The sequence below is a fragment of the Euprymna scolopes genome, chromosome 27, assembly GCF_053919585.1.
Source record: "Euprymna scolopes isolate OS-2025 chromosome 27, ASM5391958v1, whole genome shotgun sequence".
NCBI classification, from domain to species: Eukaryota; Metazoa; Mollusca; class Cephalopoda; order Sepiida; family Sepiolidae; genus Euprymna; species Euprymna scolopes.
In genome coordinates, this window is record NC_136508.1 from 54255742 (window position 1) to 54283654 (window position 27913).

Genomic DNA, 27913 nt, shown 5'->3' on the forward strand with positions numbered 1-27913 from the left:
AAAGATGGTGAGATCTTTCTACCGCTCCAGAAGATATCTCACTACTGATGCAATTCTCTATCTATATAAAAGCCAAGTACGTCCAAGGATGGAATACTGCTGCCATATCTGGGCAGGAGCTGCTAAAACAGCCTATCCTGCCTTGACAGAGTACAAAATAGACTTCGTAGCTTAGTGGGGGTGCCCTTTTCTCTACCCTGCAACCTCTCTTCCACAGAAGAGACGTTGCGAGCCTATCCTTGTTTTATCGCTATTTCCATCACAGGTGCTCGTCTGAACTCAAATCTCTGGTCCCCCCTAGCCAATCTTTCACAAAAAACACCCGTCTAGCTGAATCCACTGTGAAAGATTTCCCCCACTCTTTATCTGTTCCTAAAACAAAACGTGGATTCCATGAACAAAGCTTCTTTCTTAAAACTGCACGCCTGTGTAACTCTGTTCCGTCTGCCTGCTTCCCACCTGACGACAACTTGGATGTGTTCAAGTCCAACGTTAACAAATTCCTAATGAACCTCCCCTTTAAGTAAACAATTCATCAAATTTCTCACACTAACGTAATGTACTTGCAATAACCATTACCCCTGAGTTGCTTCCGGGCCTTGATAAGTGGTGACCACTGTGTAAAAAAATGTTTTTTTTATAATAAAGAAGTGGAAGATTATTGTTATCAATAGAAGAAACGTATTTCAGAATAATTTTTATGGCCTTTTCTCCAATTTAAATACTAGTTACATCTGGTTGCAGTAGAAAACGTAAATTGTCTTAGGATTTTGAGGCGCGTTACTATCTGTAGTAATGGTTTTATGTGCCGTTATATATATATATATATATATATATATATATATATATATATATATATATGCGAGGTCTGACGAAGCTGTTGGATCATAAACATGACCCAACATATATATATATATATATATATATATATAATGTGTGTTAGTGTGTGTGTGTGTGTGCGTGTGTTTGCGTGTGTGTGTGTGTGTGTGTGACTTTTACGCTGTGTGCGAACGGCTTCCACGAAACTCCTATGCAATTTTTCTGACTAAAAACTTTAAACCTGATGTATATGGAATTTGGACTTTTGTGAATAAATTCGCGTTGGATATTAGTCGATAAAATAGCTACCAAATTTAAAATTTGAAAAAAATCAACTTGGTCGGTTGAAGTCAACTTTAACTGATTTTTGATGCACGCTTAAATATACAATCATACGTGAAAATCAGTTCGTATTATGATTTCACACACACTTGACGATAGCACAAACGGTTAGAACTAAAGCTAGAGATTATAAGTACGAAATCTGCATGAATTAAAATGTCATATGTAAAGTCATATGTAAAGGAATTTTGCAACCGATCAACGCCATGCTGCCTGCTTATGGAGAACGAAAATAAGACAACAACCATCAGGGACGGATCTGGATAAGGGAGCAGAAAACATGGGAGCTTGGGAATTATATTCATTCAATGAATTATGGATGTGCTGTTGATTTAAAAAGAAATCGTTTTCTTCATGAGTTGCTTAAATAAGACGGCGGCTTGCATTAGAAAATAATGAACCCCTTCGTTTCATACTCACGGCAAATTATGTTGCTGTTTACTGAAACCTACGGCAAAGCGAATTGGATAGAAAATCTATTTATCGGAAATGCATCGAAAGAATGCCATTATACAGTTCGCTTCCATATCTGCTTTATGCTGTATTTGTCAATTATAATTAAGGCTGTCTTTTACTGATAACGTTAATGAGAGCACTAGTAGATAATGTAACGACTATACAGTCATTAGGAGTAAGAAACCCCCGCATCAACATGGGTACGTAGACTAAGGAATAAAACTATCATTCTCATAGCGTTGACAGTTATTTAAGTAAATGTAATTTCAGTTAAGAAACAAAAGAATTGAATTAAAGCATCGCAATACAATAATTTAAAAGATACAAGCTGTATGCGCGGCGTTGTCCGGTAGAACAATACGCTTAAACATGATATTTTAATTTATGCAAATTCCGTATGTTCTAGTATAGAACCAATGATTTACTGAATATTAAATATTACGAGAAATGTTTTGCCCGGTTGACTTCTTCGTTTTTTTTCTTTTTTTTAATTAAAAAAATAATCATAATTGCGTTCATAACATTCAATCTGAGTTTGCTGACAACAGCAACTCAGCTGGTATTTGGGCGTGACAATGAGTGCCCTGGAAAGGTCACTGCTGATTAACGTTGAAATATGCAAACGAAGAAATTATTTCCTGCAATTTTAAATAGCCTGTATTCTTTTATTTTAAATGTAATTCATTAATCAGAAATAATTAAAGTAAATTGGTGAGGTACATACAGGCTTGCGCAAAAGACCATTCGATCTGTATTAGAGTGTTCTCTCACTGAGCTATTTCTTCAGATGGCAGTAATTCTGTTTGTTATAACTATTTGATAAGGATTAAATATCTCTTTATTTACTGAGAATTATTTTTTATGGCCGCCGCAGCGTATAAAATTACACTGTAAAAATTATTTTTTTTTTTATCTAGTGGCTCCGGGCTTTCATAAACGGTGGCCATTATATATATATATATATATATATATATATATATATATATATATATATATATATATATATATATATATATATATATGTGTGTGTGTATGTGTGTGGGTATGTGTGTGTGTGTTTAAATCTGATAACCTTAAGTCTGCGTAAATATTCGGTAGTTTCTACTTAAAAAAAAAACAATATTTTTACTACAAACCTAAGTAAAAATATATCGCATCTATGCTAACATATATATTGCCGACTGCTGTGTCTGCTCATTTTTTACAACAAAATATTAAATATTTTCACTGCATATATTAATTCAAATGATGCTTGCATATTCGTTTATTTTTGTTCAGACCTTTAGATCGTTTAGTATGTCAAACGTTTGGAAATGTTTTCTGAAATCTCCAACTTAAAAAAGAAATAAAACGTTAAAAAAGTTGAAGCAAACAGACTAAAAGACTTATCTTATGATAAGGTCAGTAGAGTGCACATTGCTCAAGATTTTTTTTATTCCTGACGTCTGCCTTTGAATTGCTGCGTGCAGTGATGCATTATTTTTGCAAACACGTAGCTTTGACTTTAAATAAATGTTAGATTCTTTCTGAAGCCATTGAATGCACACCGAACTGGAATTGTTCAATGAGTTGGTTTTAATATGACAACATAAATATGTATAACTTTATCTAGTATACAAACGTGTATAATGAATAAATATATAGATAATAGTTATATATATATATATCCGGTATATATATATATATATATATATATATATATATATATATATATATATACACATATATATATATGTGTGTGTGTGTGTGTGTGTGTGTGTGAGTGTGTGTAAATGCAGCATCCACTGCACAATAGAAAGGTTTTATTAAATATAACAAATAAAAGAGATATGGTGGCGTCGAAACGTCTACGTGGCATTTAATATCTAACCGTCGAAAGTCTAATGACTATTGCACGCAAATATAACATATCAGTTAATATATATATATGTATATATATATATATATATATATATATATATATGCGTGTGTGTGTATGTGAATGTATGTGTGTGTGTTCGTATATAAATATATGCATATATATACATATATATATATATATATATAGAGAGAGAGAGAGAAAGAGACAGAAGGAAAGAGAGAGAGATGACAGAGAGAGAAAGAAAAAGTTACTGGGTATGATTTTTTAAACCTTTAAATGTAGATTAACTTGAAGCAATTCTACAACTGAGGCATTTCCATAGCCTGTCAGCTAAAAAGCTGTTAAGTTGAAGTTAATAGTTTTATACTTTATAGTAGTTCAGCCCGGCTTTGCTAGGGCCACATGTACTGTTCAAAACTTGTCCTACGTGCGAATACATTTTATGTAATGATTTATATGTTTAGACCAATATTTGTCTGAGTAATTCGGTAGATACCGCAGAAGTAAATTTTCTTTAAACTCTGACCCCGATTTTTACCCCTTAATCATTTTTTTTTCTTTGGCTCACATAAAATTATAGTTTGATCCATGTCCAAGTAAATTATATTTAAAATCTCAAGTGTTTAGACTCAAAATTTTTGGAGGAGTTTGGTGGAGTTTCAAGGTTAACCTTGACCTATTGAAAGTCAACTTTCTGGCCGAAAACAGATTATTTTCTCAAATCCCAATACTCCTAATTTCAAATCTCGAGTATCTAGACGGAAAATTGACAGAGTAATTTTGTAGGGAAATGTGTACACTCACCCACGGACAGACATTTCCACTTTTAGTGATATGCTAGCAGTTCCGCTCGTGCCATATTTACTATTCATTATTTTATATGCATATTGATATATTCAAAAGTGTGAATATGTACGGTAATCCCTTTCTACATATTTCCTTAACTACTATATAGATAAGATGGTAGAGACCCCAGACTTCGACTCCAATTTTGACCCCACAGAAGTTATTTTTGGACTCAAATTAAATTAAAAATCTTGACCCATGTCCGCGAAACTTACATCGAAAATTTGAAGTGTTTGACCCAAAATTGGCGTAGGAGTATGGTAGAGTCTGCAAAAGTAATCTCTGTAAACTTTGACCTCTTGTCAGACGAATTTTTGACCCAAAACAGCCTAAAAATCTTACTGTATGTTCGAATACTCTTTATGTAAAATTGCAAATGTTTAGACCCAAAATTGGCTTAATAGTTTTCTAAAGACCGCATAGGTAAAATCTTCTGAACTTTGGTGTCTTGGAACGAAATTTTCAGAAAAAAACGATTTTAATTGCTTGCCTTATGTTAGAATACCTTTTATGTAAAATTTCAAATGTTTAAAACAAAAATTGGCTAAGTAAATTGGTAGAGACATGAGAGGTCAATTTTAATAAAAATCTTTTACCCCAATTATGACTCCTTAAATTTACTGTTTCGCACTCCAATCAAATTATAAAGTTAGATCCATGTCCACGTAACCTATGTCTAAAATTTCCAGTGTTTAGACCCCAAATTGACGGATGAGTTTGGTACAGTTCTCAAAAGTCAAATCGTTTATCTATGACAACTTAACAGACACATTTCCGGCCGAAACTCGATTAAAATGAGTTTCCCAAATCTTAATACACTTTTTGTCAAATACCGAGTTCGTAGACTGAGAATGGACACATTTCTTGTGTAGGGAAATGTACACACACAGACAGACACACACATTTTCATTTTTATGGATATATATATATATATATATATATATATATATATATATATATATATATATATAGAGAGAGAGAGAGAGAGAGAGAGAGAGAGAGAGATAAATTATATTTACAATACTTAAAGAACTCTATTCAAGAAGGATACAGGTTGTTGGTGACTTCCTCTCCAAGCACTGGAGCTGCCTATGCTGTCTACATAGAACACCAATTTAATCAACGTCACAACTTAGAGCCATATTTATATAGACACATCAATTACACCTTTTAATCATCTTTATATTTGTATTCATGCCATCTTTCCTCTTTGAGTTAGTTATTGTTTTGATTTGTATATAGAAACGTTGACAGAAAGCTCAAACCCCCTAGACGTTCGCGTGTCTTAAATTTATACGTTCCCAGATGAACATGTCCTTCTGAAAATTCCATAAATCTGATGTAAGAAATTCCACATAGAATGCTAGCAGACAAACTAGTCGATGTTACACACTTTCCTTCCTTAACCCGTAGCTTCTTCTGCGATTTACCACTGGTTATTTTCTCATAATAAGGTTTATGATAACAGGTTTTTATTTTCATTGTTTTGACTCTCAAGTATATATCCGACACAGTTGGACATAGCTAATCAACAGAGAAACACATCACTCTATATAAAAGCATATAAGATATAAACGGATACATACTCAAGAGTAAAATCAATGAAGATAATATGCTGTTGTACTAGCCCTACTCATTTTTCCATATTTTTCCTTGTTCGGTTTTCATGTCAGAATCTAGGCCTATCTAAATAAAGAATATCTTTCAAGTCTCCTCCCTATGGAAATCAAACTGCTTTTTAACAGATAACACAAATGCGCGGTTCAAAAGCTGTACAGGTAAGGCCAGGGCATCCTATACAGATACCATTCTCTGTGTAAGTCTCTGAACAACTATTTAATTAACCTGCATCCCAAATAACATCAATTTACCTGGCACTCACAGCAAGCCAGTAATTAAACGTACATGAGGTGTTTGTGCCTTTGGCTTCGAGTTCAGATGCGCTTACCACATCAGAATCTTTGCCTTCCACATAAACAGATGACTCACACTACCTACTGCAAATGTCTACAATGACACAAAGCCGAATGAACCAGGCTATCGGGGATTTATTATGAGAATGTTTACTGAAAGATGCTTGCAAGGCCTGAAATAAAAACATAATCCCAACAGACAAACATACTATCACATAGCAGATAGCTTAACTGCATGTCTGCGGCGACAACAATAAAATAAAGAAGAGGATACAGCAAAAATGTATAGCTGGATCCCAACCACGACGTTGATGAATAGAACGAAAGACTCATATAACCTGTACAAGGAAGCCAAAAGTACGTTCTTGACCACCATATAAAAATATTTCTTAGCCACATGCTACAGCAAAGACCTACAAAGACACAGTGATAACTCAGACAGTGACCGCAATCTTGGATGTTTTTATTTCCAAGCCAGAAGCACATTTTCTAAAGTTTCCCTTGGGCGTATGCAGTTCGTCTTTTGTCAGAGGCAAGTTCCAGTCAGGTCTATATAAATTCTATGCTGGTTTGTTTATTTTCTATGTTAATTTGTTGATGATTTGAACGTTAGGTAATTCTAAAAGAAAGGTATAGAATACCCCATTTTCATATGTAATCAATGATCTTTCGATGTCGGATTTTAAATGCATAAGAACTGATCCGGCTGTAATCTGTGGGTATCGATATCAAGTTTGGAAATGTTTTACATAAGAATAAGGATTCTACAAAGCAAATAGTATGGAAAGGAATTGCTACACCGAATTAAAACAAAAAATAATTATTAGATCCAAATCTCTAATCTTCAACCGTCTTGGCTTGTAAGTCAATCGATTTCATATAAGATAAACGTGACTAATAATTGTACGACGTGCAATCCATCGTTAGCTATAACGAGACCTATGAATAAATACGAAGGCACTACAAAGGCGTCAGTAAACTCGAGTTTAAGTAGAAGAGCTTCCATTCAGAATATAGAAGAATAGGTATGTGATGAAATGTCTTATAGAATATATATTTGAATGAAGTACTTCGAAGGTATCGCATTTAAAGTTAGCTGACATTTGCAAAAGGTAACCTGCTTTACTTCCGAAGTTCTTCTAATTAAATGTAAAAATCCAAAATTTTATCTACGAAACGTGACGGTTGTCTTCAATTCTTTCAAGTATTTCTTTTTATTTTTAAATTATATCTTTTAATTTAAAGCTAGGACTACATTTTTCAGTAATATCAAATTGAATATTTTTATCTAACTTATATCTTAAGTTAAAAGATGTAAGTTTGTTGAGCAGTTCTTACTCTAGCTATTTACTTTCTATATATAGACGCAAATACATACACACACACATCTCTATAAAGACACTCATACAAATAGATATGTGTATAAACACACACACATATACTTGCACGAAAAACAGGCGTGCCGGCAACTGTACATGTATAAGTTGTCTTTCAAGTATCTATTAATTTATATAAGTATTAACGTTTTTGTTTTTTATCATTTCATATTATTTTAGTATTTAGATTTCAGTTATGTATTGCTTATCAGCTGTTAGTTCAAGTCTCCACGTTTCATTGCGTTTTATATCAAATTGATTATTTTACCTCCTGGTATTATTATTATTATTATTATTATTATTATTATTATTATTATTATTAGATTAGAGAAGGGCTTGAATGGATGGTAAGGAATGAAATAAAGAACGAAAGTAAAATTGATGAAACTAGCTCTGAAGAAAGAACTGAGAGAGTGGAAGTGCAGAAGGGAAATGTAAACGATGATGGAAGGCGGACAACTGAGGTGGTATGGAATCCTTTGGTTATGGGAAGTAATGAGAAAGAGTTTGAAGGGTCTCAGGCAGATGAGATCATTGACTCTAAGACAATGGAGCCAGTGAAAGGAGCAGATGTGTGGAGAAGTGGTGATGGAGTTCGAACTTTGACTTCTGTAGAAAAGAAGTACTTCAGAAGTTAAGAGAGCTTCTTCTTAGAGGCGATATCATAGAGATTCCAAGTATGAAGAGTAGTGATAGGCGGAAGGTGAAAAACGAGGAGTAATTCACAACATCATAATAAAGAACATATAGATTACGGAACTTTACAGGTTTCTATATGCAGCGTCATACGTTATTGCGAATCGTCTTGGCTTATTACAGAAGAAAATTAGAAAAATAAGGATAGAAGGCCACACTGGTAGAGGCGGCTTTAAGAAAGTATTAAACGGTGGCGGAAAGACATTGGTAGAATCGAAGAAATAAGAAAAGGCGTTAAACCAGGACAGAAAGCTAAGGGCGAGCTTGAAAGGAGGTATAGATTGCTGGAAAAGGGGACGGTGAACGTTCTAACAATGTTGAAAGAGAAGGTCCACACTGGTGCTATAAAAATTAGGAAATTTGTTGGAAAAAGTGTTGCATTTCGGCAGAACAACCTTTTCCGGAAGAATCAGTCTCAGCTGTATAAAGAATTAAATGGTAGTAAACAGGCGAGAAATAACAACACTCCAAATGCAAAAGATGCAAGGAAGTTCTGGAGTGGGGTTTGGTCCGTCGAAGGGCGATATAATGAGGAGGCCTGCTGGTTGGGAGAGGTCAGAGAAAGACTATCAGAAATGCAGCAGCTGAAGAACGTTGAGATAACCATCGATGACGTTAAAGCTGGCATACGAAGGATGACAAACTGGAAGGCACCTGGTCCAGATGGAGTGATGAGCTTCTGGTTTAAAGAGTTCCCATGCCTTTATCCACTTATAGCTGCTGCTCTGCAAAGTGTTGTAGAGTCGGGAGATGTCCCTGATTGGCTGGTGAAGGGAAGAACAACACTGATTAGGAAATATCCTTGAAAAGGAACATATGCCAATAATTATAGACCAATCACATGTCTGCCATTGATGTGGAAACTGTTGACTGGAATATTTGCGGAGAAAATTTATGAACATCTAGAGAGTAATGGTGTTTTTCCTGACGAACAAAAGGGGTGCCGGAAAGGCTCGAGAGGTACTAAAGAGCAACTACTAATTGATAAATCAATAATGCAGGGTGCAAAGAAGAAAAAGAAAAAGAAGAAGAGAAATTTGATCGTAGCATGGATCGATTACAGAAAGGTTTATGACATGGTTCCTCATTCATGGATCTGTGAAACGCTATTGATGATGAAGGTTGCTGAGAATGTAGTAGGGCTTTTGGAGACAAGTATGGCTCATTGGAAAACGGTGCTGACAGCAAACAGAGAGAAGATGGGGCAGGTTGGCATTAAACGTGTGCTATTTCAAGGAGATTCGTTATCGCCACTTCTTTTTGTAATGATAATGATGCCACTGAGCATCCTCTTGAAGAGAGTAAAACTGGGGTATATCTTTAGATCTGGGGACAGACGCCTCAATCATCTACTGTTTATGGATTATTTAAAAATATTCGGTAGAAATGAAAAGGAAATGGAGAGACTGGTAGAACTTGTAGGGACGTACTTAGGAGGCATTGGGATGGAGTTTGGGATTAGTAAATGTGCGGTGCGTGTGATGAAAGGAGGAGTAAAGTTTCATTCGAATGGAATAGTGCTGCCAAATAGAGAAATAACAAAAGAAATAGAAGATACAGGATATAAGTATTTAGGAGTGTTGGAGGGTGAAGGCATCATGAACAGAGAAATTAAAGAAAAAGTCAGGAAGGAGTATCTTAGAAGAGTGAAACTAATTGCTAAATGGAAACTGTATGGAGGAAATCTAATGAAAGCAGTAAATGCATGGGCAGTCAGTGTTTAGATACAGTGCGGGAATTTTAGAATGGTCTGACAAGAATTTACATGCCATGGATATCAAAACAAGGAAAGTTTTAGCAATGTTTGGTATATTTCACATTCGACGTAGCGTAGCAAGGCTGTATCAAAAGAGGAAAGATGGTGGGAGAGGATTGAAAAGTGTAAAATACTGTGTCAGAACCGAGGAGATTTCGTTGAAGGAGCATGTGGTTAGAATTGGGGAGTGGATGCTTAAGGTTGTGGGCAATGAAGTGGATGTATGTTAGACGAAGGCTGATTATGTGAAACGTATGGATAGAGAAAGGGCAGAGGAACTGGCTAGGAAGAAAATGCATGGATGGTTCTTCCAGTATATATCAGAAGTGGCTGATCAAAGATCATGCCAATGGCTTAGCGCTAGGTATCTGGGTAAGAGTACTGAAGCTTTTGTTTGTGCGGCTCAAGAGCAGGCATTAGGAACACGATTGTTCAAAAAAGTGGTTCTAGGAGAGGAAATTGCTGCAGAATGCCGGATTTGTGGTAAGTCAGCAGAGTGTACTGGACTGGTCTAGAGAGATTACCGCAAAAGACACCATCGCATGCGACTCCGAATATATTGGGAGGTGTGTAAGCGGGATGGGGTTAAGTGTGCTGGAAAATGGTTTGAGGAGGTGCCTGATGAAGTGAGAACAAGTGAGGATGGCAATGTAGAGGTATGGTGGGACAAAATTTTCATAACAACCAAGCAATTGGAACATAATCGCCCGGATTTGGTCGTCATTGGCAAGGTTTACAAAACACTGGCAGATTATAGACGGCTCAGTACCATGGGGTAGGAATGTAAGAGAGAAGAAGAAGGAGAAGTGGAGCAATTGTGCTCCATTGGCCTTGGAGATAAGGCGTTTACACGGGGTTAAAACACAAATAATCCTGCTCGTAGTTGGTAAACTAGAGGTAGTATCAAGTCGTCTCGAAGGACAATTGAAAAAACTAGTAATCCCCGATGTTTTAGGTGGCCTTCGAACCTCTGCAATTATAGGTACCACCAACATCCTTAGGAAAACCCTTGATCTTTGAAGCTCCTGGTTTGAAACCGGGATTAAGGGAAATCCTCTGGAAATGAATCCCATCCCTTTCCAGAGACAAGTTCACAAACGAAATCAGAATTATTATTATTATTATTATTATTATTATTATTATTACTACTACTACTACTATTACTACTGCTACTAGTATAATTATATTTTATCCATGGATTTTAAAACTGTTTTTATCATCTGCAAATGAAATAGAACATTTCAATCATCAACCAAAACTAAGAAGTTGGTCCTAATCTTCATACGGGATGAAATTACCACTGACTTATAGTAATATTTACCCCAATACTGTTTGAATACACTGCCTCCCGACACCTAGTTTTTCTATATAGTCTAACTAATCTTGTTATTAAGATATATTTCGTTTTTTTTTTTTTGCTGTTTTTAGGTTTTATTAATTAATACTTTTTTAATATTTTATAAAAAAAAAAGTAATATTTTTCTTTATTTTAATTATAATTATTACTATTTATATTGGTATATTAATTTGTAGCATTTCTTATTCTGTATTTAGTTTTTTTTCTACTTTGTATATATATATATGTATATATATATATATATATATATATATATTAGTTTTGTACTTTTTCGTTTTTATTTCTATTCACCTGTCCTAAATGCCGTAAGCTTTTATTTTTTTAATTTTTTAATAGCACGTACAAGCAATAACTCATTTAAGATGTATCTGGTTGCATGTAACTTTTTGACCGAAACATGTTTATGAATGTTTAGCAATGTTTGCATCTTTATTAAAAAATCGCACGCACACACACACACTTTTATACACACACACACCCATATATATATATACATGGATTTACCTCTTAATCAGTCTAAAAGATTACTATTCACACAATTGTACAGTTTGAAATGCCAACTATTAAATCCAATTTGAACTCTCCAATAAATAAGGCCAATTTGAACAGACGTAGGGAAACATAATAAACTTTATTCTATTAATTATTTTAAACAAACAGCAAATTAAGGCATCTATGCTGTTTTAGGTCCTGTAAGATTACATTTACTTGCACATGATATATATATATATATATATATATATATATATATATATATATATATATATATATATATATATATAAAGATAAATATGCGTGTGTGTGTTTTTGTGTGTGCGCCTGTTGGTGTTTGGAGATTTATATTCAGAGTCCAGAAAAAGAATATGTTATCAATATAATTTGGAGTGTAAATTAGGGTTTAGATTCAAATACTATTAGGTTAATATTCAATCAAAAACGCCTCAGTCACTCGGTTGAGATCCATCTTTGTCACCAGGTGGTGGATTTTTCCGTACCAATCCATTAGGCTTATTTCTTCCTCAGAGAAACTTGATTTTCCGTCCCTAAAACGGATATGTTTTTTTAAACAGAACTTGTACGGCAGAGGTTTAACAAATATTACAGGTTTGTTTTACATGGGGGATCATAACTTATCAAGACCTGAAAGCCACTCGAGGATACGCGTTATTGTGTTTACAGTAATCAATGGGAGAATATCGTAGTAATAGTTGGTATTGGAGATTTGATAAAGTGTCTTACTTAAGAGGGCGATTAATCTGGAATTTGTTTATGTTGGACTTGAAGACATGCAAGTTGTAGTCAGGTGGGAAACAGGCAAACGGACGAGAATTCCTCAGGCGTGCACTTCTCAGAAAGAAGCCTTTTTCATGGAATCTACGGTTTGATTAAGGCACATATTAAGAGTGGGGGAAATTACTAACAGTGGCTTTAGCTAGACGGGTGTTAATCGTAATAGATTGGCGAGGGAGAACCAGAGATTGAAGCTCGGACTAGCAGTAGCCATGGAAATAACGATAAAACAAAAACAGGCTTTCAACGTCTCTTCTGTGGGAGAGAGGTTGAAGGGAATTATACATTTACATCAGTAAATGTGGGAGAGAGGTTGCAGGGAATTATACATTTAAATCAGTGAATATTTTATATTAAAATCCAAAGTCTGGAATTAAATTCCAGATTACATCGTTACAATAAATATTTAATATAGAATAACACTGAGAACATTTAGAGAAACACAATGATAACTAATGCATACGTTTCCAAGGCGCTGTTAGTACCTACATTATATTGCTAGGAATGGATCATAATTGGTTTGTGTGTCTTGCCATTGGGCAATTATAAAAACCTGGCATTTTTATTTATAAAGTTTATGAATTCCATATTGTATCATTGTATCATAGGAAAAGCAAACACTTATAAAGTATCCATATGTTTGTATTCATATAAATACCGAAATAAATTTGAGCAATAGATATCTTATTTATTTTATATGCTGTTTATCTACAAATCTGTGGAAATAAAATTATTTAAATGGATTTTTTAGAAATATTTTCATATTTCTTGAAGATAAAGTGAACAGCGTTCATGGATTTTCACTTACTAGTGCTTCTTCCTGGTACAAGAAATGCACACATCTTGTAGTGCTTCTAAAAGCCCTTTTAAAACGCGAGATAGCAGTAATAGCTTCTATTTTAAAAACTTCTCTGGTTTCCCGGCTAAAATGGAGTTTGGTTTCTAATAGGCTTGTTTTATAGGTCAATATCTTGTGCTTGTTTTTGTTTTAATATTTTCTTGTCATAAATATCGGTAAACTTATTTAGTTTTATAATACTCATCAAATTAATCAGTAACATGTCCAATAACTTGTTAAACTATAAAAATGTATATATTCACATAACTGCATAAAAACAATAGCTCAACTTTAAAAACGCCTGAATTATCAGTGTATACAACCTAGTGTACATATTGTATTTTATTAATAAATATAATAGAATAATTTAGGTAATCGATCCTATGAATACGTGTTTATATATTCAACAATAAATTTAAATGTACTCCATACGGTGGTTAATTATATATACTATTTTCTAGCGATATATCAACTTCCATTATAAAGAAATATATAGAAATTATCAAAATTTTTACAAAATTTATTATATTTTCGAAGCAACTCATTTATTCTCACCTTATTTTTTTTCTTTTCCCGTTTTTTATTTTTATTTCAGCTTGAATCATCTGCCGATAGGGACGGATAAGTTTTATCCTGTCTATTGAAACAATTTTCAATGAATTAAGTTAATACATCGATGTTGTAATAATTTATATATATATATATATATGTATATATATATATATATATCTGTGTGTGTGTATACTTCATTTAATCACATAAATTAATATACGAAAGTTTTTTATGCGTAAACTTAAAGTATTTGCTTCAAAAGTGCTCAATACATAGGTAGAGCTACGTATTAAGTTATAAAAGCATATATGGCAATAAAGTTACATAGAATATTCCGCATTACATCCACGCTAGGAATCGTCAGGCTTATGCGAGGAGTTTCGGTTGTCTCGCGTTTTTATATACGCACATTAGCTGATTAGGAAGGGGCGGTGGAAACTAGGAAGCTGATTGGCTAACTAAAAAAACAATAGAATGTGCGTATATAAAAACGTGAGATAACCACAACTCTTTGCATAAGCCTGATGATTTCTAACATGGATGAAACGCAGACTATTCTGTGTAGCTAAATTGACATATATATATGCATATATATATATATATATATATATATATATATATATATATATATATATATATATATTGGCAGGCCGTCAAGGGTGATTGATCCTAAATACGCATAATATTATATTTTACTTTAGGCAGAATTCTTATTTATTATCAACAAAAGTAGTTGGTATAAAACGTGGTGTTAAATCTCTTCAAAACATGAAGTAAAACAAACACGAAAGAAACTGGGACATTGGCATGCATTATTATAATGTATTTTACAAACATTTCACATTTTTTAAGTAAAAAAATACTCGTTCTCGGATAGAAACCAAAACCTAAGGGGAGGGAGTCAAGTGCAATAAGGATACGGCAAACTTGACACGATTTTCAATAGTTTTGTGAAAACTTACTTATTCTAAAAGTAATATGTCATGTGAACGATTCACACATGCCCACTCGTTAAAAACTTGACAAACAGAAAAATATTCGATTACCCCCCCACACGTTATATTCTTTTGAAAAAAAGTGACACTTAGTAGCCGTTTTTTCCGTCTGAAAACACATGTCTAAATACATTCTATACTTAATTTCCAGTCTGTTAATCCAAGTTCGTTAAGTATATAGGCTGAGAATTTTCCTCACCCACATTCTCATTTTTAGAGACGTTTAGATATGTGTAAACTTTTTGCGTAAAACTACATACAATAGGAGGGTAAAATTACTCCAAGAGAACCGTCTTGGCAAAATTTCTTTATGGTTTGCGAAGTTTTAATATATATATTAATACGATAGCGTGTGTGTTCTTTTGTGTGTCACGCTTACATCCGGTTTGCTTAATTGTTATGATCTTCTATTTCTTGTGATGAATAATTTTCCCAAGAATTCTTCATAAGTTTTGGTTTCGATTTCGACTCTAGCCGATGACACTTTATTCATGTATTTTTTTTATAAATAATTCCTCATAAGTTTTGCTTCGATTATGGCTGAACGGACTCAAGTTATATATATATATATATATATATATATGTATATGTATTCTTAAGTTTTTATTTAGGTTTCGATACAAGTTAATGAACCCAAGTCATATGGTTATACTTTTTTATTTTTGAAATCGCAACTTTATAATATATAAAAATTGATAGAATATAGACTCTGTACTAATATATATGAAATATGCAAGAATTAAAATATCATATTTCGGCGTACATTACGACCAGGCTTTGCTGGACGTTCATGTTAGCTTAGATAAATACTTTTGCAGTTTAAACAAAAAAAGCTAAAATAAAATTGGAGCGTCTCCATTTACACTGAACATCTACAGGATGACAACATCAATATACTACATATGAATGAGTAGTCCGTGGAATTTCCACAGGCCCAGCTTGGCAATATATTATTCTAAATTTAAGAATACCAATTACCATGTGACGAAGGCACCATCAATAACATGATATCGCTAAATTAGATAAAGGAGAAAGAAAAATTATTATTTATTAATATTTAATTAAACTGATTATAATTCAATGCAAATATCAAATGTTTGATAGATCCATCGTAGATATTGTGCCTATATGCCGTCTTGAAAATTAAGAAATGTTACGATTAATGTTGTAATATCCCATTCCTATCCTTGAAATTATAACACCTTTTAATGTCACAAAGAATTTGAATCCCTATTTTCTATATTAATAACTAAGAAGATACACGAATGTCTGTAAAAATATTTAACTGAAAAACTACTGGGCACTTAACATTAAAATAAACAAAATATAGTAATCATACACCAGGAGCGCTTGATAACGATTAAACACTTGGCTTGTCTGGATAAATAAAGTCTACAGAAATATGTCTGCCAATTTCAACGGAAAAAGTTTATTCAAACTTCCCGACAGACTTTTATTTCGTCGGCGCATGGGCAAATATATTATTCGCTAGAAATCGTGTACGTTTACATCTTTCTCATATATCTGTCTATAGCTTAAATATTTTTGTTCTGCTTGTAGCTAAATACACTGACATTTTTTTTAAAATCAGAACTATATATTAATTACCCAATAGAGAATTAATTCTACAATAGTAAATACGAAATTTACACGGGTTAATTATATTTAAGCGAAGTTGATGACAGCGCAAGATAGACCGGTCTCCGCTGATCATGAAAAAAATAATCATAACCCGTATAAACCACCCTTACACTTAGCTGTGTTGCTGGAAAAGTAATAATAGTCGTGTCATATTTTTACAGAGAATTAAATAACATATACGCATGACTAACTTTTTATTAATTGTGATAAATTGGCAATCGCAAGTTGTAATCTCACACACACATACATACATACATATATATATATATATATATATATATATATATATATATATATATATATATATTATGGTTTTGTGCGTATCGTTTACTTTCGCAGAATAACGATCTGCTCAAACATTATACTTCTATATTGTCTGCCATTTTTCATTTCATTCTTTGGGGACTGCCAATTATCACGGAGATGAAAACAGACCCCAGAGAATTTTACAATCCAAATATACGTTGTTTTTTTTTCAATTACACTAATAAATCCAAAAAAAAAAAGCCCAACGACGCTTTATTTCGAGGATCGACTTTATCATTTCCATATCGAAACCAAATGGGATCATTACAAAACGATCCGTAGATGCGGAGGAAGATACTGTTTATTCTTACAAACAGGAGCATTAACTGTTCAATAAAGAATGTATAACAAAACCAAAAAAATATTAATTCATAACAATATTCTCGTCTTCGGCATTTAAAAAAAAAAAGCTAAATAATATGTGGAAAGTGTAAGATAGAAAGCTTCATATTCTCTTGATACATGCAAACATAATGTGGTTATTATTCTTTATACATACAGAACAAAGCACAATGAGCATTTTTTCTAATACCAAACACATCTACCATATAACACGTCTTTGCAAAAGTAAAATAAAAAAAAAACATTTTATCATTTATACCGTCTGTAAGATGACACAGTTTAACGATACGGATGATTTTAATTGAGATGGTGTTAAATAGTTGCAATTAAAAGTAAAACGTAATGATTTCTGCTTAGACCAGTTTTTTTTTTAATTACATTTTCACCCCAAACAAGGCAAATTGCCACTTTGGTGTAGGGGGCTACTATCAGGGGCAACAACTACTGGCGTACTATGTAGGCATTTGGGCAGCAAGATGTTGTTTTACGTTACACTTGAACTTCTGCACGTCACTACTGTTGAGGAAGCAGGGACCTGGATTGGAATTCCAAAGTCTAGCGGTTCTGGGGAAGAAACTATTGGAGTAGAAAGATCTTTTACATCTAGGGATCTCTACAGTGTGGGGTGGATTTAGCAGCCTGTCGGCTTTGTCGACGGTGCTCACGTCGTAGGGGGCACAAGTGCTTGCAGTTCTTCAGAGCATTCACCATTAAAATATTTGTAGAACATGCAGAGGAATGACACATTTCGTCGATGGGACAGAGGCTGAAGCTTAGATGCCAGTTCAGGGCCTATCAGGTTTGCGACTCTCTTTTGAACCTTGTCAAGGAGCGAAAGACTAGTAAAAGATGCACCAGCCCAAATGTGACAGCAATACTCCATACATGGGCGAATGGTGGCCTTATAGAGGTACAGAATACTTTCGAGTGTAAGTAATTGTCTAGCACGGTAGAGAGAGCCCACCTTTCTTGCTGCGGCCCTGGCAATGCCTTCAATGTAATTGTTCCAACTCATGTTTTCTATGAACATTAGGTCAAGCAGATTGAAAGATGTACTCTCAGATAAAGAATCACTAGCCATTGCTATAGGTGGTAGAGAGGGTTTTTTGTAATTATTGAATGAAACTAGTTTAGTCTTGGCGACATTTAACGTGCACAACCATTTTTGTCCCCATTCCACTACAGATTGGAAGTCTTCCTTTAGTGTTTCTGCCATATCTTTAGAAATGTGTTCATTTGTCTTCCTGTCGTGCCTGTTATAGAGCGTAGTGTCATCAGCATATATACCCATCTCAGAGGCAATTTTGTCGGGGAGGTCATTTATGAATAGAGGTCCGAGGATAGACCCCTGGGGACCTCTCGCATTTATATCATATTGTTTAGATGTACGACCGTCGAGGACAATCTGGATTTTTCTCTTATCTAAGGAGGATTTTATTATGTTAAGTATTCTACCAGTGATACCGTATGATCTAATTTTCCTGAGGAGACCCACATGCCATACCCCGTCAAAAGCCTTAGATATATCGAGAGCTACCGCTCTGCCCTCCCCCGCTTTTTCCAGTAAATGGTATATACGTTCAGAGATTACAGGTAGGATCTCTGCTGTGGAACGGGCTTGTCTAAATCCATATTGTTGGTATGTCAGAAGTTTAGCATCTGAAAGGTGATGGCCTAGTGCATGGTTAATTAAGGTCTCAAATATTTTGGCAAAAAGTTGGAGGAGGCTAATTGGGCGACAATTTTATGGGTCAGTCCTTTCGCCAGAATTCTTGAATACTGGTACAACAGGAGCAGTTTTCGAACAGCCCGGAAAGCAAGCTTCATTAAGGCATTTGTTGTAGAGTTTGGAGAGAACTGGAGCCACTTCGGCTGAGCAATTTTAATAGCACAGCTGGGATGAGATCGGGTCCACATGCTTTTGAAGTGTCAATGTTTTTATGATAGTATGCACCTGAGCAGGAGTGATTTTTAGATCGTCTAGTGTGGTGTCTGTCCGCATAAGAAAGTCAGGTAGGGGCTGGTTGGAAGTGTCCAGTAGGGAGTTTGAGGCAAACCGACTGGCAAGCATATTAGCCTTGTCGATTGCTGAGGAAACAACCTCGTGATTGTTGGTTAGTGGGGGAATTGTTGATTGCCCATTATTTACTACACTGTTTTAGATTTTCCAGAAGTCTCGGGTTCCTAGTTTTTGTGCTTCGATGCGTTTTTTTGTGGTTTCCGTAAATTCTCTCTTAGCTGTCGCTATTTCTTTCTTAACGTTATTTCTAGCTTCTATATACTTCAGTCTGTTTTAACTGGACTGTTGTCGGTTAAATCTGCTGTATGCATGATGCTTTTGAGCAATGGCAGTGGGCGATACTTTTCAATAATCAATCCGCACCGAAAATTACGTAAAAATCCCGCATGGAAAATAACAAGATAATTACTGAACATTTTTTCTTCTGTGTCTGTTTTATTTTTGGTGTCAAAATCAGGCATTGATACTTAGATCACAACCCATTCTGAGCTTAGGACAAAGACTTGTTGGCACATATCGCAATTAACATTAAGGACACCCAACACGTCTTTCAGATAATACTTACGATTAGCTTACCAAACGCGTGTAAATGTAGGTTTATATATACTCTTTTATTGGGAATGCATACATGCAAGTATATGCACAATGTAATACACACACGCACTAACAGGATTGATGGGCTTCATCACATTGACCTGGCACCTATATGATTGTAATGGTCTGTCCTGCTAAAGTTTTAAATATTAGTTTCGTTTGCCTGTCATGCGTAAGGTTGAAACATTATTTTCGTTTGTCTACCATGCGCAAATTTCACACAATATTTTTGTAGGTCTATCATGCACAAGGTTTAAAGAGTATTTTAGTTGGTTTCTCATGCTCTAGCTTCAAAAATAATTTGGTTGTTCTGTAATGCACAAGTTTGGAACAGTATTTCTGTTGATTCGGCATGCTCAAGTTTAAAAAAATATTTTCTTTGTTCTGTCATACGCAAGTTTGAAACAGTATTTTTATTCGTATGTCATGCTCTAATGTAAACCAATATTTTCGTTAGTCTGTTATGCACAAGTTTGTTACAATGTATTTGGTTGGTCTGTCATACGCAATTTTAAAATATTATTTTATTGGTTTGTTATGCGAAAGTTTGACAGTATTTTCGTTGGTCTGCAATGCGCAAATTTCACACAGGATTTCCGTTGTCTGTCACACACTATTTTAAAGAATATTTTCGTCGGTTAATAATGCTCTAGTTCGAAACCATATTTTCGTTGGTCTGTCATAGCGCAAGTTCTAACCTACAGTTACGTACTCCTTTAATGCGCAAATTACCAAGGCCGATAGCCATTAGTCTCGTGGTCTCGCGTAATAAATGGATGCGTGAATGCAGGATTGGCATAAAATTCTTAAAGATAAACAAACATTACAGAAAAATGGGCTAAAATTACTTAAATAAATAAAAAGTAAGTGACTTAGAATGACTTTAATGAACTTAAGGATGAACTGAATGACCTTAAGAATGACTTGAATGCTTAAAAAATAACTGGAATCCTTCAAAAACAACGTGAATGCTCTGCAGAATAACTTGAAAGCTTTGAGACTGACTGGTTCTCGAGTGGGTGATAATTTTACATTAAATAAATACAGAAAAGCGATCCCCCACCTTATATCAGAAAGTTACAAACATAAGTACAGCACGTACTAAGATCAGATACTAAACTTTGATCTTGGCAAAAATTCTTAGAAAAGCGGTATTTATTTGCTCCCCCACCGAGCAAATAAGGCACAAGGCTGATTGTTAATGTGAGGAGTGAGGGGAAAATGGGGACCAACTCTCCGGGGAGTAGGGGGGCTGGATATTGACAATTGATATGAAGGGTAGCCCCTACATTGACCAAGGCTTATATGTGGGATCGACCCCACATATGGTCTTTCCTTTCAGTATCTGCCGGAAAAGATAGTACACTTTGATCTTGGCAAAAAGGCTAAGAAAAGCTGTATTTATTTGCTCCCAAACCGAGCAAATAGGCACAAGGCCGATTTTTAATGTGAGGAGTGAAGGGGAAATGGAGACCAACTCCCCGGGGAGTAGGGGAGCTGGATAGTGACAATTCGTATGGAGGGTTGCCCCTACATTGACCAATGGCTTATAAGTTGAGTTGGCATTTATTTGCTCCCCCACCGAGCAAATTAGGCACACGGCCGATTTTTAATGTGAGGAGTGAAGGGAAATGCGGGCCAACTCCCCGAGGAGTGGGGGAGCTGGATAGTGAAAATTGGTATGAAAGGTTGCCCCTACATTGACGTAGGGCTTATATGTGGGGTTGCTCCCACATATGGTCGTTGCTTACACTATCTACATGAATAGATACTACACTTTTATTTTGGCAAAAAGGCTACGAAAAGCTTAAAAAGCTAAGAAGAGCATCTATTAACATCAGACCTTTGATCTTAACCAAAAAAGGCCAAGCACAAATCTGTTAAGGACAGACCGACAGATCGACCGACTGACCGACTGATGGAGTGACTTTTAGAGTCGTTTTCACGCAACTAAAAAGAGTACTTTTATTTTTCTGCCATGCACAAGTTTCAAGCAATATTTTCGTCAGTCTGCTAGATTGTAAAGAATATTATCATTAGTTTGAATGCGCAATTATGAAATAGGGTTGTCACTAATTGTTTAAGTAATTTCCATTTGCATGTGCCACTTAAAGCTGAAATTGCACTGTTATGCTAAAACTTCCAAAAACGTTTTTTTTTTTTTTTTTTGTAGTTATGATCAAGTTTGGAAACAATTTTTACTGGTTTGCGACTTTAATATTAGAAATATCAGTTTCGGTTATCTGTATCGATTAAGTTTAAGATATTATGTCCGTTCGTCTGTCAACCTTAGGAGTTGAATGGTCTGTCACGCTTGTGTTGTAAATGCTGTTATCTTTAGTTAGCTAAGCTTCTATTTAAACAACATTTTAGTTATAATCAAATAGGTTTTTCTATATTTAAACGCTCAGATTTAAAGAAACACGCTTATATACAGAAATATATAGAATAGCTTCCCACTTTACATGCATGTATACGTTCATGCAAATAGCCTAAATGAATATCTCAACTATATTAATTCTTGTAGCCAAAACATATGACGTCACTTTTGAAAGGTAGACGTTCAGCAGTGAGCGAAGTAAATACTTCAATACGATGCTGGCGGGCATCGTGATCATCTTTGTATCCAGGAGCTCTGTCAATCTGATTTGGAGATTTCAGTTCGTATCTGATCCGCTCTTCATGAACAGTATAAACAGTAATCCTGCATGCAAACTGGAAAGATTCTAAACTACGACAATCGACATATTAAGCGACTATACTTATAGTTTTGACGACATTCGTCTGTTATCTAACGCTCTTAATGGATAGCTTGACTCGATCAGTTACTCACGCTGATATTCCGACGGGTGTCAAGTATAAGTTGTGTTTAAACACAAATTCGGTTCTTTCTCATCCGTAATAGGATGTGATTATTATTTTCGTTATCCATTTAATTGCCTTTCAATACATGGTGGCGTCGGCAATAGTAGAGAACCAACTCATCACCATCTCCGTTTTTGTGATAGCAGTAAATGATATTACTTACTAGTAAATGTGATCTTCCAGGAATTTAGTGGGAATTGATACGTTCAATCAATTCCACGTGCTTACATTATTAGTGCCAAAACAAAAAGAAAGTCGCAGAGCACTATATACAGTACGCAGGTCTAACCGCTTTTCTAACTCCTCCGAATGACCTGCTTCTATCGTGTCAGAGCATGCCTAAAAAAAACGTAAGAAAGCAAAAACTGATATGAGCTTCACTCTCTTTCCCTCCAACAAAAAAATTACAGATATTATTGATTGCTAACTGGTCATGAAGTGGGTGCTCATTTATGTGAAATTTATATAGGACAGTGATTACCCACCCTAAAATTGTAATACTTATTATTTCATTCTTTTTTGCGGATATTGTAAAGCTGTTAAAACGTAGTTGCCAAAATAAAGTCATCTTTTTTAAAGGAGTAAACTATGACTGGTCATAACATTCTTAAAGGAGTAAACTATGACTGGGCATAACTTTTTTAAAGGAGTAAAAAACTATGTTGTATTATATTGTAAAGTTTTCAACTTTTTTATGTTAAGTTTACGCTAGTTGGTGATGGCTTATAAAGGCGTTTTTATATAAATTTATGAAAGAAAGTGATCCCCATTCTAAAATTTGACCATGCGAGACTTGTGCGAGATCGAGCGCTTTAAAGGACTACTTTAAAATACATTTACTTGGATCTCTTTGATTTGTATTCTTCTCAGCCGCCAGGAAAGACAGACATAAGGAAGCTTCCAAGGTGAGTGTTCATTATTTTTTTATCGTCTGTGTAGCCACACAAAGCACACACGCGTGGTCGCTTGCTTCTTTGATGAATATCACATTATTGTTTGCCCAGTACCGTATTTTTTGTCTAAAAGTATCAAACGCCTTGAATGACAGTCGATGTGAGACATAGCGAATTTCATAAAGACGTGTATAAGAAAATCGATATCGATGTATATAACATACAAGGCTGATGCAAGCACCAGCACCTTTTTTTAAGAAGTCAGAAAAGTCCCACCAGTTCCAAGTTATAAGAGAAGATCAGGAAAAATCTGCATTTCTATATTGTCTGGCGTTATATAAATTGACAGAAGTTTTCTTTGGATAAACGTTTGCTGAATATTTTGAAGCGTGTTATAGAATATGAAAATATAATAAATGATTCCAGTGTTGCATTTTGAAAGATATGAGAGTCTGATTCACATAATAAATTCTTGGGAATACAATATTTTTTTTATTGCGGTTTCTGATATTAGTAAGAAAGTTGTGGAAGATTTTACTCAAAATTATTGTAGTTCTAAGTTTAACGAATTATAACTTCGCTTTAAATCGTTTCTGACGATGATGATCTTTCTTCTCTTGTTTCAGAGACATTAGATACACGGCCATTTAAAGGGTTGCTGATAAGGGAAAATAATTTGAAACATTCATTAGGGGAGTAACTTTTTATTGTAACAGTAATATTTTTCAAATTCTAATATGTGTTAATTTCATTTGCCGCTTCTTCAAAAAAAATACGCAAGTGTTCCGAACATAATATAGTTTCTTTGGGTTAATCTTAGCGATCCCTTGTTCAAATTTCATCATAAATGTCATTTTGGACTTTTGCGCCGGTCTACCTTTCAAAACGTTTCATATGTTTAACAGTAACCCAAAATTACGCCTTCTTATGCATATATTTTTACCCTTTTCTATATAATGTACACATTCGGTCTAAATCAATTAGCGATCGCATCGACAAACCCGACAAGCAGCTAAATCCCACCCTTCACAGTAGAGATCCCTAGATGTAAAAGATCGTTCTACTCAAGTAGTTTCTTCCCCGGAACAGCTAGACTTTGGAATTCCTTTCCGGTTTCCTGCTTTCCCAACGGTACTGACATGCAGAAGTTCAAGTGTAACGTGAATCGAGAGCTTGCTGCCCAACTCCCTACACAGGAGCCCCGATGCCTATGCCCCTGATAGTAGCCCCCTACAACAAAGTGGCAATGTGCCTTGTTTGGGGTGAAAATGTATAAAAAAAAAAAGGTATTTCAACTCGATTTGAAGTTAGAAACAACTGTCTTCGATATTAAAATTTAGTATTGTAGCTTACAGCGAATAAAAAAAAACTTGCATCTAAAAACTCCGCCTACTACACAAGTAAATGTTTGGTTTCGAATAGCGTTTAGTATTATTGAGCTCAGGAAATGAAATGTAAAAAAATAAATTAGATCTATCTGACACATTTGTCGTTCAGTTCATGTTATTCTTGGATAATGATTTCTTCTATAAAAAAAAGAAGTGTAATGCTTAAGGCCGATTACATACCCTTAATCCGTTACTAGCGTCTTCCCTATAATTTTTTTCTGATCTGCAATTATAAATATGTGTTTCATAGGGGACATTCATATTGATGAGGGGAAGACGTAGAAGGGAGTGAGAGAGACATGTATACCTTTGTACTGTCTGTGTTTCTTATATCATATATTATAGAGAGGAGGGTTATCAGTTCTTATGACACAGGAGGGGGGCATTCATTACTTATGATGGACAGAGGGGCACATTACTTACAAGATTTATACACAAAGTTCATTATAACGATGAGTGGGCACAATGTTCATATAAAGGATGTTTCACATTACCTTTAATCGTTGAAGGATGACACAACACGAAGACGCAGTTACAAAATATGTTCTTTTATTACATTCGACTGGTTGCAATCATGATGGTTCCAGAAATTCAAAGTTAACTACATGAGTATAACTTTCTAACCCTTCGCTTCCAAAGGGGTCCCCTCTTCTGACCAATATCAGCTCTGTCTCCCGTCTATCCAACTTTGTCCAACTCAGTCTAATCTCCTAAAACTAGCAAACTATTTTGAGAATTAACTTTCTCTTATGGCGTCATACGCATGTCCAAAACGTGCTCGATATCGTGGAGAACTCACGTGACTTAAACATACTTTGTTTGCCACGTTTCCAAACAAATTTTGCAGACAATGAATTTTCTCTAACCTATTTTTCGACCTAACTCATTTTCAATATGTTTAACATTTTCTATTGTTCGTTCTTCTAACTGGCCCTATCTTAATTCAGATCTCATTAAAAGAATTGAATAATTAAATTCCTTTTCAAACAACATATCTAAACTATTTTATGTGAAAACTTAACAATGCGAAAATTAATTTCTGACCCTATTCCTGAACCTTGCTTACGAGGTTCGACTCTCGGTCTATTTATTTATTTCAATTTTATTTACCTAATGTTTTTCTTACTTAAAAGAAAAGGGAGACCATTCTTGTAACACATGGATCCAGATCAAACTATTAAAAATTAATCTAAGGCTCTTTTACACTGACTCCAACAACGACGCGAACCACTATGATTTGCACCATAACGATGTTGTCATGCCTTATTTGTAAACGCTCATTATAACTTTTTGGTCAACAATATTAGAAAGTAATCTACGACATATTCGTGACAAAGTAAGATTGCAGTTTTAAATTGGAAAAAAACGTTAATAAATACTTAATTCCTACCAGAAAATAGATTCAATCTTTTTCCGTGGATAGATACTTAACAATCCCCTCCGCGAAAAAAAACCAACAAAAAAAAACAAACAATATTCGCTTTACAAGTATACTTAAACTCATATAAACCCATCAGTGAAGAAAATAATTATTTTCAGGAAATAAACGATTAGCCAGTTTATGTAATTCTGTGTTATTTTAGAAAATCGATTTCATGCAATATTCTTTTCTATTACGTGAATATTATTCTACTTTTATGATAAAATATTTATTGAATTCTCGCCGTTAATAACTAAATCTTAGTAAATGATAAATTTCCACAAATATTTAAAAAAAATATTAATTTAAACTTTTCAGACACACGAGTATATACATATTTTCCGATTTTATGGGGACATTAATACACACACACACACACACACACACATATATATATATACGCACACGTATGGTTACACATATACACACATATATATGCATAAATATACAGATATACTTACATATACATACACACATATATACGTATATGTAAATATACATATATGATGATTGCAACGTCTTGTTAGGCGAGTGCCACTTCATCAGACACGAGCCCATGAGCCCCAAAATGACTTCCATCACCACGGGACCATTTTTTTATAGACAAATTCCTGAGGGAGTATCTATACACATATGATGTTACAGCGTCTTAGCTTTGTACAACAGCTAAGTGTCTCACTCGGTTCAAAATGTTGAGAATCAACAAAAAGCAATAGCAAAGTTTGCCTGTATTCCATTGTTAAAAAAATGATCCATTCTATATCTACCAATATATAGTTTTGTGTCTTCATTTCGTACCCTTGTTGTCTCACTGTATAAGCTCCAATAAATATTGTTGAGCTTGACATTATCCGGATAAGTCTCCTTTTGTAGAATTGAACTTTCTCTTTTTCCTTTTAAATTAAGCTATATATATATATATATATATATATATATATATATATATATATATATATATATATATATAGTGCCGGCAACAAAAATCCGCACTTGTAATTTTTTCAAAAACTTCAAATTAAAGCTAAATTCATGCAACTGTTTAAACAACCTATACCTCATTTGATTCCCGTTTTATTCCTCTATAATTTAACCTGTTCCTTAATTGAAATACTCTAGTGTTCACATCAATTCAATAAAATAAATTTCTTTCCTAAGAATTCACGCGGTCATCATGTTTTGGGCAGAAATCTGTAGGGATAGGTTAGTTGGACCATTCTGAGTTCTAAAGTGTGTAACACTTACCAGCAATGCGTGCACGATCGTTTTAGATAAACATTTGTCACCATAGCAAGGCGACCTACCATTGTCAGGTCGCTCTTAGATGATTTTTGTGCATGACAATGCACC